We start from the raw sequence: 14532 nt of genomic DNA on the forward strand, positions 1-14532 counted from the left end.
AATCGAAAGAATGTAACTCCCACGGGTTGAGATAAGAACAGTTTAGTAACTAAGGCATAAAACAAACCACTGCTGCTGCCACCAATAATAATAATGATAAGGGAAATAACAAGGGAAGAGAATACGATACCACTCGCCGACCGAGCCCGACCAAGCAGTGAGTGCCCTTCCGGCTAACTCCCAGTTACATCCTGGGCATGACGTGCTGTGGTATGGAATACCTCTTTGGTCAGTTTGGGTCAGGTGTCCTGTCTCTGCTTCCTCCCGGCTTCCCCTCCTCCCTGACAGAGCATGAGACTCAGAAAGTCCTTGGTCAGACTAAACATTACCACGCAGCAACTAAAAACATCACTGTTATCAGCGTTGCTCCCAGGCTGAAAGTCAAAACCACAGCACTGCACCAGCTACTAAGAAGGAGAAAAATGACTGCTACTGCTGAACCCAGGACACTGTGGCTGATTTTTATTTCTATTATTTTTATTTAAAAAATTATTAAGCAGAGAAAACAGACTGAAAAAGAGCCACAAATAAAGGAAACATAAAAATATTTGCAATTTCATTAGTTACTGGTGGGGTATTTGTTATGGACAGATCTGGGCAGGGGAAACGAAGAGAGAAAAGAAATTAAAAAATAGAAGTCCAAAAGGCATCAAATGCTTTTTAATTGCGATTGGAAGCATTCCAAGTCTGACTTTCAAAAAAGTCTTTGATTTACAGTAGTTCATGTTGGGCTCATGTTGTGCCTGCCAAAAATTTGAAGTAGATCAGAGCTGTTTTTGAAATAAACACAAGCCTAATCTGATGTAGGTATTTCAAAACTCCCACCGCTTTAGTTGTAACATCATCTGTTACTGAATGATTTATAAATCATCCCTCTACAGGCAAATTTCTACAAGGTTGAAGGTGATACTTCTTAACTTTGGGACACAAGGACATGTTTAGATTCCATATTACAATTGATGGAGACCCTCCACTGTTTTTAAAAGTATTTGTGAAACGGATTCTTTGTTTTCTTGTATATTAGACAAAACCAGTACCTGGGTATGATGGAGTGTTACTTCTTCAGCTTTCAACTGAGTAGAAGAGATAAAAGGGCAGAATTGCTAGTAAACATTTTGTGCTGCTTGACTTCCAACTGCACAGGAATTCCTTTGTAAAAGAAAAAAAACAACAAACAAACAAAACCCACTTACTTTTGGGCTGGTTTTTTTTTTTAGAAAATCATTTGTTCATGACCAAGATTTGTTTATAACAAAGTAGTTTATTAGGAGGGATTATTTCATATTAGTTGGGTAGGATTTGTCTCAGTTTAGTTTACATATCTAAAAGCAACACATTTCTTCTCATTTATTTTTGGGTAGATTCCATCTAGAGTTGATCCTAACAGACTGAGAGCAATTGCAGAGAGCAATTCTGCACACCCTGACACTGGCAAGAGTATATTTAGAAAACACCTGAGATTCTAGTAGCCAAGATGGCTGCTAGAAGTGGTCTTTCTAGAGCAACGTAATTAAGTAGAAACCAAGCACAATTAGTTGCACATGGAACAACTATTGCCACCCCATTGGGAAATGTTTACCTTTTAAGTTTCAGGCCTGACCCAGAGGACAGAACAGGGGTTACCCTGAAGCAGTGGTGAGGCCAGTATTACCTAGTCTAGCACTTAGACATAGTCTGGGACTGACACTCAGGCAAAACTGAGCTGGTCTGAGTTCCACACTAGCGGGTCCAAAGTGCCTCAAAGACAGACTGGAAGTGTAGAACGCATTCAAGTCCACAACAATATTTTTAAGAAAAGCTTTCTCTTGAATCAAAAAAAAAAAAAAGGAAAAAACAAAGTGCAGAAAAATGTGCAGGATATGCTGGTGAAATTACTGATGGTCTGAACTGAAAATTCAGAAAGGATCAGTATTATTTTCTTTTTTCTCCTCACCTTACCTTCAGCTGTAAAAAACAATCCCTTTGATTTCCAAATTTTATTTTACAGTCTGTCCTGGGTTCAGCAGTAGCAGTCATTTTTCTCCTTCTTGGTAGCTGGTGCAGTGCAGTGTTCTGACTTTCAGCTCCGGAACAGAGCTGATAACAGTGATGTTTTGGTTTGGCCAAGGACTTTGTGAGCCTCATGCTCTGCCAGGGAGGAGGGGAAGCTGGGAGGAAGCAGAGACAGGACACCTGACCCAAACTGACCAAAGAGGTATTCCATACCACAGCACGTCATGCCCAGGATGTAACTGGGAGTTAGCCGGAAGGGCTGGGAGACTGCAGGGTTGGAGGAGGTATCGGTCGGTGCTTGGTCGGGTTGGGGGGGGTGAGTTATCGGTCAGCTGCTGGTGAGATGTCGTATTCCCTTGTTATTTCCTTTATCGTTATTATTAATGGTGGTAGCAGTAGTGATTTGTGCTATACCTTAGTTACTAAACTGTTCTTATCTCAACCCGTGGGAGTTGCATTCTTTTTGATTCTCCTCTCCGTCCCTCTGGGAGTAGGGGGAGGGAAAGAAGGAGGGGAGTGAGTGAACGAGTTACCTGACTGGGTTCAAACCATGACACAGGCACAAGTTATCATTTTGAGATTACAGCAAAAGCAAAACAAAAAAACAAAGGCTAACAAATGTTTCATAAAAACATTTTAGATTTCATCTTAAATGTTTCAGTTCTGTGAACTAAATATTTTCTGTGCTTAGACATGCTTCCATTCTGTCCACAGAATTAAACTGTCTAAAGTCACACTTTAAACCTAGCTGAATATGGTCACTAACATTTTATTTCTTTTCTTTAATTTGTCACATCGGAAGGAACAGTCAATTCAATCCAGTTTGATGATGAGGATATCTTATGCAGTTCTCCAGAAACATTACACAGATCAAATTTACAGAGCTGTAAAATTCTTCTCCAGTATTTGCTGGGCTCCCTTAATCCACTTCCCACTTTAACAAAACTGAGGTTTTGTCATGGCAATCCTAAAAAACAACCTAATCTGATCCCACAAAATTGAGCCATTGTAGATTAACAGAGAGTGGAAGAGTGGTTTGCTTCTAAAACCTCTAAATAGCGTATTTTTTCAATGAGAAACTTATGTCACACTTTGTATTTCAAAGCTTTACCTGATTATTTTGTTTCTTTTTCTTTATTTCCAATAAAATATTTCTTTCACAAACATTGTCAGACATACAAACCGAGATATTGGGCGTCCTCTCACAGGAAAGAGTTAATCATTCATCCCCAAACAGCAAGATGAGTCCAATAAACAAATACTGAGCTCCCTGACGTTAGATTGGGTGAAGTGGCATGAACGTTAGGTTTTATTTTAATATGTTAATCTAATAAAATGATGCAGTTTATTTTATATCTTAAGGGAGACGTGCTGATATTATCTCAACTTTAGATGCATCCTCATTTGCCTGTACAGATCAGTCTTCCATTTTATCAGTGTGATGTTACTGGATGTGGCAATTTATAATGGGAAATGGCAGCCTGGAGATTTTCTAAAAGCTCTGGCGTTTTTTTGAATACTGTGGAATTTCATTAATTATTATTATTTTGACTATGAAAAGAGGATTTGCCCTCGGGCAGTTTTGATGCTCCTTAAAGATTATTTTTCTCCAGGAAAGGTTGCCAAGATTTCAAATTTCTCTGTCAAGAGGCTCAGCTTGTTTAGTGGGAGGTGGCTGGAGTAAGCATTAACATTTACAGCCTTGGGAAAGAGACCTCAAACACTGCTCATTCACTTTGAGGCTATTTTACCTCCCTGGAGTAGGGACAGCTGTCACAAGTTGTAGTCCACTAACCGTTCTTCACCGAGGCTGCCGCTTCCTTTACCTTTGTACAGTATGGGGAAGGAGCTGACAGCACAGTTCCCTAAGCAAGGTGTGTTCAGCTCTCAGCAGCATGACTGTAAGCCAAGTGGGATCATTTATGACCTATCATATGCCAGAGCATATCTTTCCTTGCCCAAATGTCCTTTCTGCAACACAGCCTGAAAGATAAGTGGAAAGGGGAAGGTTTCATATGAATACTGGAATCTAAAGCTGGGAATCAGAATCCCAGAATCAGAGAATGGCTAAGGATGGAAGGAGCCTCTGGAGATCAACTTGTCCAACCCTCCTTCTCAAGCAGGGCCATCTGGAGCTAATTGCATGGGACCATGTCAAGTCAGCTTTTGAATATTTAAAAAAATGGAGACTCTATGATGCAAACCACCGTATAAAAATGGATTTGCAGTTAAGGAAGGCACTGGAAAATAGATCCATTTTGCCTATGTTGTGGAAGAAAAGGGGTGAAAGAAGATCAGGTATAATCATCTGCAATGAGAGAAAACAATCACATTGCAATATTTTATCAAAACCTGAAAATTAATGCAATTTTTTTAAAAGATAGGTACCATTCTCCTTTCCACTATTTTTTTTTCTCCCACCAAAGAGATCCTTATAGAGCAATTCTATTCTTTCATCCTCTTCCCACCACACATATGCAAAGCAAACAGGAACATGACCCTTTTATATTGTAAGCTCTTCAAACAATTCCCAATTGATGAGCAAAACAGAAAGTTTGGATCCATCCCAGGGCTGTAAGTGACTCATCTGTCTAGAGCAGACAAGTCCTTGTGATGAGTCACTTTCTTTTGATGCAAGTTTAAAACTAACTAAATAAAAGGTGAAGATACAGCATTCTGAATCTCCCTCCACTGCAGCAGTTATAGCATACCAACAAGAGATTTAATTATGAAGCCTTAAGGTGTAAGACAAGGGGTACAGCATTGTCTTGTCATGGTGGAAGGTTTCCACCTGCATCTCAGCAACTGCTGGAAAAAGAATCATAGTTAGGGTTGGAAAGGACCTTAAGATCATCTAGTTCCAAACCCCCTGCCATGGCAGGGACACCTCACACTAAACCATCTCACCCAAGGCTTTGTCCAACCTGGCCCTGAACGCTGCCAGGGATGGAGCATTCATAACCTTCCTGGGCAACCCATTCCAGTGCCTCACCACCCTAACAGGAAAGAATTTTCCCCCTTATATCCAATCTAAACTTCCCCTGTTTAAGTTTTAACCCGTTACCCCTTGTCCTATCACTACAGTCCCTAATGAAGAGCCCCTCTCCAGCATCCCTATAGGCCCTCTTCAGATACTGCAAGGCTGCTATGAGGTCTCCACGCAGACTTCTCTCCTCCAGGTTGAACAGCCCCAACATTCTCAGCCTATCTTAATACGAGAGGTGCTCCAGTCCCCTGATCATTCTTGTGGCCCTTCTTCGGACTTGTGCCAACAGTTCCATGTCCTTTTTATGTTGAGGACACCAGAACTGCACACAGTACTGCAGGTGAGGTCTCACAAGAGCAGAGTAAAGGGGCAGGATCACCTCCCTAAATGAAACACCCATGTGCATTGCTCCAGAAAGGCTCTGTGTATGCTGCTGTAGTGACCAGGAAATGGTGGAGTTTGAAATCCTCAGCGTAGCAAGGAGTGTGTACAGCAAGCTTGCTACCCTGAGCTTCAATAGAGCAGACTCTGACCTCTTCAGGGATCTGTTTGGTATAATTCCAGACATTTGTGTCCAGCTTTTAGCTTAGTTGTATCTTAGGTGACCAAATTGTTTCGTGGATTTGGCTTTTGGACTCTTTATATTTCATTGTCTTCCAGTTTTCTCAATTTTTGAGACATCATACAGACCAGGTGAGTCAAAGGGGCAAAAATTAAGAACTACTGTGGTGATTGTTGCTTGTAAAAATTACTTAAGTGGCATTTGAGCTATGACTAATTTATTCAGTATTTAGAATTTAGTGAATTCTTTTTCACATCATCCATCATAAGTAAAAGGCAAAAAAAAAAAAAAAGAAACCTGTTTGATGCCTAAGGCGTGTTTTAGTTTGTTGTTCAGGTCAGTTCATTTCGATGCTTAATTTTTAATGGTTCATTTAACACAACTGTTTAGATGAGAAAATATTTTCATATAAAACTTGTATTTCTGGGGTCAGTTGCTGTCACTTCAAAACATTTTAAGTCTCAGATGACAGATTAAACATCAGGGGGATGTTTAATGTGGGGTTACAATCTTTGGAAAGAGAGGCTGGAGAGATGCTCAGTGGAAAAGGACCTGGGGGTGCTGATTGATGGCTTCTGAACATGAGCAGCTTGTGCCCAGGCAGCCAAGAAGGCCAACAGCATCCTGGCTTGTATCAGAAATATTGTCATCAGCAGAACTACAGCAGTGATCATCCTCCTGTACGCAGCACTGGTGAGACCGCACTTTGAACCCTGTGTTCAGTTCTCTGCCCCTCACTACATGACAGACATTGAGGTGCTGGAGCGGGCCCAGAGAAGGGCAATGGAGCTGGTGAAGGGTCTGAAGAGCAAGTCTTATTAGAAACGGCTGAGGGACCTGGGGATGTTTAGTCTGGAGAAGAGAAGGCTCAAGGAGGACCTGGGGACCTTATCACTCTCTACAACTACTTGAAGGGAGGATGAAGAGAAGAGGTGGCTGCTTTAGACTGGATATTAGGAAAAATTTCTTCACCAAAAGTGTAGTCAGACATTGGAACAGGCTGCCCAGGGAAGTGGTGGAATCACTGTCCCTGAAAGTGCTCATAAAGCGTGTAGATGAAGCCCTTAATAACATGGTTCAGTGGTGGACTTGGCAGTCCTGGGGTAATAGAGTTGATGATGTTAGTCTTTTCCAACCCAGCTGATTCTATTGGTCATTTACAAAAGTGGTCTCACTTAGGAACTTGAATAGGACTTAGCGGACTTAGACTGAATTTCAGTCCTGCTACTAATTCTTTATGTGGCTTTAGGTAAAACATTTAGTCTGCATCTCCGAAGATTTTTGAGTACAAACACTTTTGTTCACACAGTCACTTGCATAGTTTTCATGTTTGAATCCTTCTTGTAAAAGAAGGAAATGATAACTTATGACCGCATGTAGAAATGAAACCCATCAGTGTTTGAGCTATACAAAATCACACACTGTTAGTGGGTATAGGAGCTTCCACTTAAAAGTTATTATCTGCTAGACAACATGTTTTTAAACAAAAACAATAGTGCAAGATAGCTATTACTTACCTCTAAATTGTGAATAACAAAGAAGTCTTCCCGTGCTGATGTGCAATTTCTAGTATTTCCCTAACTTTTGCCACATTCTTTTTGTTTCTTTCAGAAACAAAACAGCAAGGAAAAAAAGCCACCATTAACAATGCATTCCCAAGCCCTTCCCTGACCCTTCCACTCTTATTTTTCTTCTTCATTCCTGCTAAGTCATCTTCCTCTGCTGAACTCCATTGCACAGCTCCTAAAGGTACTTCCTTTACATACTTTTCTGAAAATGCAGTGTGAGTTCATCAGAGGCATGGCAACCTCATTAGACTCATTAGAGTCATTAGACTGACTTCTTTCACAAAGGAATCAAGAAAATTCTTCATTCAATAGGAATAGGAATCTGTCTTCTCCCTTGTCATGGTTTAAACCCAGTCAGGTAACTCGTTCGCTCACTTCCCCCCCTTTCTTGCCCTCCCCCTGCTCTTGGAGGGACGGAGAGGAGAATCGAAAAGAATGCAACTCCCACGGGTTGAGATAAGAACAGTTTAGTAACTAAGGTATAACACAGATCACTACTGCTACCACCAATGATAATAATGATAAAGGAAATAACAAGGGAAGAGAATACATCATCTCACCACCAGCCGACCAATGACTCGCCCCCCCTCAGCCCGACTAAGCACCGACCGATACCTCCTCCAACCCTGCAGTCTCCCAGCCCTTCCGGCTAACTCCCAGTTACATCCTGGGCATGACGTGCTGTGGTATGGAATACCTCTTTGGTCAGTTTGGGTCAGGTGTCCTGTCTCTGCTTCCTCCTGGCTCCCCCTCCTCCCTGGCAGAGCATGAGGCTCACAAAGTCCTTGGCCAAACCAAAACATCCTTGTTATCAGCTCTGTTCCAGAGCTGAAAGTCAAAACACTGCACTACACCAGCTACCAAGAAGGGGAAAAATGACTGCTACTGCTGAACCCAGGACATCCCTGAAGGCAAGTCCCTGAAAATGTTTTCATAATCCCAACTATTAGCTACATAGCAGTTGCCCTCCATATGCTAGGTTCTTCTTCCAATCCCTACTTCTCAGCCACACAAAAGAGGAAATTTATCTGCTATGGGTTCAATTTTATGGTGTTATCAAAAATAACTCTGAGAAGCAATGCATGTATTGGTGTGTAAAGGAAGGGTGCATACCAAACAAATGTAATTTACTAAGACCTTGATGATTTACCTAAAGTGAAAATCTTTGTATGCTGCTTCTTGCTGACTCAGGACTCTTTTATTAACATTCATCAAAAATCAAACAGGTAGTCATGTCCCAAAAGGTTTTGATACCTGAGGCACAAATACTTTGTTTAGATCCATTAAAATGGAGATTATATCACTGTTTTGCACAGAAATTGTGAGGTCAGGGCAAAATTTAGTTTAGCATCAAGGATTTCAGGCTTCTGAAAGACCTGAGTTCTGGTTGTTTATAATTCCACCACCTACACAGTAACAGCCTTCACTAACTCTCCCATATTTCTTTTTCCTTCAACTTTGCCTAACTTATCCAAGTCTATTGTGTATTTCTTAGGACAGAGCTTTACTTTCATGTTGTATTTGCTCAAGACCTAACAAATAGGAGACCTCTGTTACATACTTACTGCTATTCCCACTCTTTGCAAAGTGCTTTAACACCTTCTGAGGAAAAGTGATTGATGTGATACAAGGCATTAGCACTGCAAAGAGGTCTGTACTTTCCTATATACAAATAAGATGATTTCACTGCCTTAAAAGGGAGTCATAAGCATGTTCAAAAATTCTATGTAAAAGCTATTTATTGATGCAGTGAGATATCTCAAGTCAGCTCCCAAATTTGAAAAGCAAGACTTAAGCACAGCATGAAAAACACTTGTTTTGAGGGGGGCTTATTAGACACTTTCAGTACTTAAGATAAGCATTTTCTTCCCCAGGCAGCCTTCTTTGGCTTCAGTAATTTCGGAGTAAGCAGACGGTGGTTTCAGAAACAATCTCAGCCTGCCTTTTGCCAGAATATCACTCTGCTTGTTTGCTTCCTTCCAAAAGCAAGTCTATGGCTATCTCTGGTCCTAAGGACTCTATGCTGGTTATACAGGAGTTGGTAGCTGGCAAATCACTTGATAAAGAGTACGATAGCATTTTAGCATCAAGGCTTCCCACAGGAGACATTATACCTTCAAGGGGGAGAGGCAGGAAGGAAGAGGGGGAGCAGGGGAAGGAGAATGGATTCATAGTGGCAAGGTACCCAGAATGTCACTTACAGTTGGTTGGCTGCAGTTGTCAGGGTTCACTTCCATTAAGCTTTATGTCAGTTCAAAAACTTTACACATGAGGCTGTGTGAAGCATTCTGCCACTGCTAACTGCCCGGGGCTAGCCCACAGTACCTATCTTGTCACTGGTTTTCCAGAAAACCTCTGTGAGAATTAGTTGCATATGTTGGCCAGGCTAACCGTAAGAGGTGTTTGTGAGCTTGAAATTGGATTATTTATTTATTTGTTTATATTATTTTGTTGAGGGGAGTGCAAGGGGTGGGTCTTTGTTTGGGGTTTTAAAGGAGACAGGGTTGCTTTAAAATACTGCAAAGGTTAACTAAATATTTAGTATCATGACAAAAAAGAAATGATGGTAATGAGGTGAGTTCTCTTATAAGAGAAGCCTTCTCTGTGGGCTTTTAACTAAGACCGTAACAGAAGCATCAAAAGTGACTCTAAGAATGTGGTGGGAGCTGTTGAGTCTATATTTCATCTTCCTTAAAAAGATATTATTATTAAGAACACCACCAATAAATTAATCTTGTATTCAAAAGGAAAAATAATATAAGATATATATATATTCTATAAGCATCTGGGAGAAGTCCCACAATCACTAATCCTTGTTCTTGTGGGGGACTTCATCTTATCAGATGTCTACTGGAAATACAACTTGACAGAGAGGAAACAGTATAGGAGGTTCCTGGAGTGTGTGGAAGAGAATTTCCTGACACAGCTGATGAGTGAGCCAGCTAAGGAAGGTGTCTGCTGGACCTCTTGCTCCTTCTTCATTACTTATCTCTCATTTTCTTTCTTGTGTTAAGTTGAAAAGGAATGTACTTACTATTGTAAGTTACCTGTTTCCACATTGTCATTGGGGAATACTGCTTGCAATAGACTTTTCTAGACACTGTCCAAATACAGAGAAACTATCCTTGCTGTGAAAAATATGCTCAAACTCTTTGCAGAAACAAAGCCTGGAGATGACAAACTGAACTTTATGTGGTATCCAGATATCTAGATCTGCACTCACATTAAACACTACTGTCTCCCCCAGGTTTTGTTTTGCTTATTCATTTGCTAATACAAAGGCTGGGAAAAAGATAGGAGGAAGGCAGGAATATATGTGCTTTTAGAGTGTAAACCTGGGACCTAGAAGTGCTGCATTTGAGTTCAAGAGCTGGCCCAGACAAGAACAAATGCATGTAGTAAAAAAGGTATTTATCTCTCATATCTCACAGGAATATGCCTGAGCTCTTTGCAGAAAAGGGGTCTGCCACTGGCTCACTCCATGCCTTTAAGTAAATAAATCTCTGATCTACATTTTTTTACTTTCCTTGGCTGATAATAACCAGTTAATATTTATGGATCACACTGAAAACAATTTTTACTCTGATTATAAACCTTAGGGTGCAAACTTTGTCTCCGTCTCTGATCTCTGCCTTACATCTCACCAGTCAGGCTGCTTATGTTAACAAGTGAATAATGAGGCTGGCAAAAACAAAGTCAAACCTTTCTTTTTTTTTTTTTTTTGTAATATCACGATTTCATAAGCCAATTCCCTGCTCCTAGGAAACATTTCTGTTGCTCTTCTCAGAAAAGCAAACATGGCTTTTTTTATTTTAAGTTGCTCTTTTAGGTTTCATATCCCAGTCCTCTTTATTTTCCCTTCCTCAGGCTTCCTTTTTGAGTTTGAAAAAAGGAAAAAGGGCAGGAAAGGAAAAGAGAGAAAATGAAAGCCAGCCAAATGTTTTCAAAACCTTACATTTATACATTGAACATAACTTTCCTTCTTCTTCAAGTCCTAGCCAAGCTTCTTTAAACTTCCAGGTAGTGTAACAGCTGAAAAGCCAGTTCTTTCATTGAGTTTGTTTAGCAGCTGAGTATTGACACCCGTATGGGGACACTGATGTACATGCCTAGTGGGAAAGTGATCCTTCTACAAACACTACTGCACTCAGGTGTGCAGAGTGAGGAGGAGGAAACCCAGTAGTGCTGTGATACAGAGCTGGCTCCCTGGTCCATCTGCCTTCCTCTCCCTTTACCACTAAAGTATTCAAGGAACCATAATGAATTTAGGGGTAGTACCTTTATACCTTGGGTAGCTTGTAGTGTTTCTTTCTTTGTGTTAGGGTCAGCCCTTCCTCTAGGTTTCTACAATGAGTAACACAGTGGGTGTCTTCATGTGGTATTCCTCTGACCTTGTGGTCTTTAAGTTTATAGTTATACTAGCAAATAAAATGGGATAGGGACAGCTCTCTTGAGTACTGCTGGGAAGGTTTGGCTCCCATCCCTGCATACAAACAAACTCTCAGCCTCTGAAATAGGTCAGCTGCCTCCAGCCTGCCTTTTGGGAATGGTCCATAGTCTGTGCTAACCCTGGCCTGTGACCCAGCTGTGCTGATAACCTCACGGTGCAAATGATCAGACATGAAGCCTGTGCTCTCACCTTGTTTATACAATAAATCATAGCCTAAGAGTCTACTGAACATTGTCTACACAGTGAAGGAAGAGAACAGGCATCTCCATTCTTCCTCTTTTTAGATTGGTGGTTTAGGATGGGATTGTCTGAGGCAAAATATCATGATCCCTGTCTGTCAGCAATTATTACTAAGCTTTGTGCCTAGTACAGGCATTTGCTTCCCTTTCATAATCAGTAGAGAAAAATATGGAAAAAATCTTTCAAGCTTCATTGAATCAATCTTAAGACAAAAATATTGGGTTACATGTATTGAGCTACCTTCTGAAGGTTTCTCTTTCTATTAAAAAGGGAGATCCTAAGTAAGTGCTCTGTTTCCAATTAAGTGAAGTTAGAAAGATGGATCCCACTTGTTAAGAGCTGATTTAATGTCATTGCTAAAAGACCTCCTAACTGTTCAGTCATGAACCAGGACTTCTGCAGAGAGACAAAAACTGTCATAATTAGACATTCAGACAGTGACATCTGAGCTCTCTACAGTCAGCAGTGAGAAGGGGCACTCCTAGGGTATGTTTATCTCCCCACAGAAGATATCTGAGACATGTCAGATGGGTTATCCTACAGAACTGCCTCTTTATTTTTTTTTTTTTAACTGACAGTCAAGAAAGCCCAGGATGACTGAATGATCTGTTACTCAAATAGAAGGCTTCACTTTTTAGATGCCTAATATTGGGTGAAATGAATCTTGCCCAGTCAGCTGTGTCCCATGAAGTTGACTATAGCATCTCAAATTTTTGTAATCAAGTAATGTTTGGGTATGAACTGCACAGAATATGTATATAATCAGAACAAAAAAGACTTCTCTAACCTATCTGATTGAAAAGATCAAACATTTACAAATATCTCACCCTGTTTTGAACTGCAAATCCTGGGGAATGGCTGAACTTTACAGAAGACCATGAATCGGTATGTCAATAAGTCTGTCATTCTCAACTTACCTCTGGGATTGTGCCATTGCATGTCTAAATGAAAGATCATTTCTTTTGAGGAAAGTGTCAAGCTGCACTGAAATTTCCTGACATAAAAAAATTCTATGGAAAATCTGGGCTTGTTTCCTTATGTCTCAAATACATGCTGTATCTGAGAGGAGAATGGAGACATGACGACAAAGTTTAGATGTTAGACAAATGGAGATCTGTTGTGAAAAAAGTCCAGACATGGAGTCTATTAGTCTCAGAAAGGCTGAAAGAGATGCCAGTGGTACAGATACATACCATGGTATGTTGGTGTGACATTATAAACATTGATGAAAGAATTCAAAGAGATTGCCTTATATTTCTGTCTTTATCTCCAGCTAAGGAGCTAGAAAGTCTCCTTTTTCTGTGCCCCTTGTACAGATCAAATATGCATGTACACCAGTTATCAATTATCATTACAGCACATCCACTTCTAGAAACTAACAACTTTTGTAGGTGCATTTCCTCTTTACCATGGAGGAAGGGCAGAAACAAAAGCCTTTCAAAAGCCTGGCTTCAGACCCAGCCCACAAGTATTTGGGTTCACATGAGCAGAAGGTTGTTGCTGGTAGGGTCTGTAAGTTATAAGTCAACTGGGACAGAATGTTTCTGGAAATATTCAAAAGGGTCTTACTGAGATGTATATTTCAGCCTCCACTAAAATGTCAACTTATCATCACTTTTTCTTTGCTAGGAAACCATGCTATTTTAACAAGCATGTCCAAATCGTACCATAGAGAAGTCAGGTTCCAAAATTTTCTTGGGGTGTAGTCATTGTGGATCAAAATGGTAAATATTTGGGCACCTTGGAGAAGTTCAAACTTACTTCAATGCCATAGGAGAGATCCAAGGTATTGTACAGATAAAGATAGAGGTACTGTGCCTATCTGCATCATATGTGGTGAGAAAAAAACTTTCATGGGTCGATCTCTTAAGTAGCATGTGCTGATATTACCATAGATAGATAGGTATTTCAAATACTTGTCTATGGTGTCACAGCCTTTCACCTTGAGGCAGTTTTGTTTGATTTCTAAGGTAGCCATATGTGGAGACAGTGTTCTCACAGGAGAATGGATATTTGGTACATGAACTCTGAATAATACCTAATGATACAGCAAGGCCATGAGAGGCCCGAGGAAGCTTAAGCAAGCAAGGTAAGAAGAAGCTGGAATTTACCGAGTTATGTGAACTGTGGACTGTTGGCAAGCTTTCAAGGTCAAGTTCTCACACCTGTGCTTAACAAATTATATGTTAGTAACTAAGGGTCTTCAAGACATGTATCCAATCATAATATGCCAAATCACTGTAAGTGTATGTGAGCAGTAGTATATAAGGAATTAAGGCTTTGCAATAAATGGCTTTTGTCTGATCATATTGATCTCTAACAGGGTCCATATTTTTTTCTATGGCAGCCATAGTCTATTTTCAGAGGATTTCTCCACAAGCTGGGCCAAATGATACCCTGCTGTGGTAGATAACCAGAGGAGGAAAGTCAGGGGTAAGACTGTGGTACCTTGGAGATGAGTAGTGCAACGGCGTTCTGGGGACATACCTTACACCAAGCATGTTGAATTCTTGAGGTGAGTAGCTCGAGAGAGGACACCTTCAACACCGGAGAGGGGGGGGAGATCGGCGTCCAGGAGCCTCAACTCAGAGGGACAAGAGCCACCGAGGGAGCCTCAAGTCCTCCACAGGACCTGCCCAGGAGCCGGCAGCTCAGCTGACGCCAGCAGCTGACTCACACGGGGCGGAGCCAGGAGCGGCGGCACCAGCCCTGGGTGGGTGAAAACCTGCCCCAG

The sequence above is a fragment of the Pezoporus occidentalis genome, unplaced genomic scaffold (assembly GCF_034315485.1).
Source record: "Pezoporus occidentalis ecotype Australia unplaced genomic scaffold, CSIRO_AGI_Poc_V1 ctg57, whole genome shotgun sequence".
In the NCBI taxonomy this organism is placed as follows: Eukaryota; Metazoa; Chordata; class Aves; order Psittaciformes; family Psittacidae; genus Pezoporus; species Pezoporus occidentalis.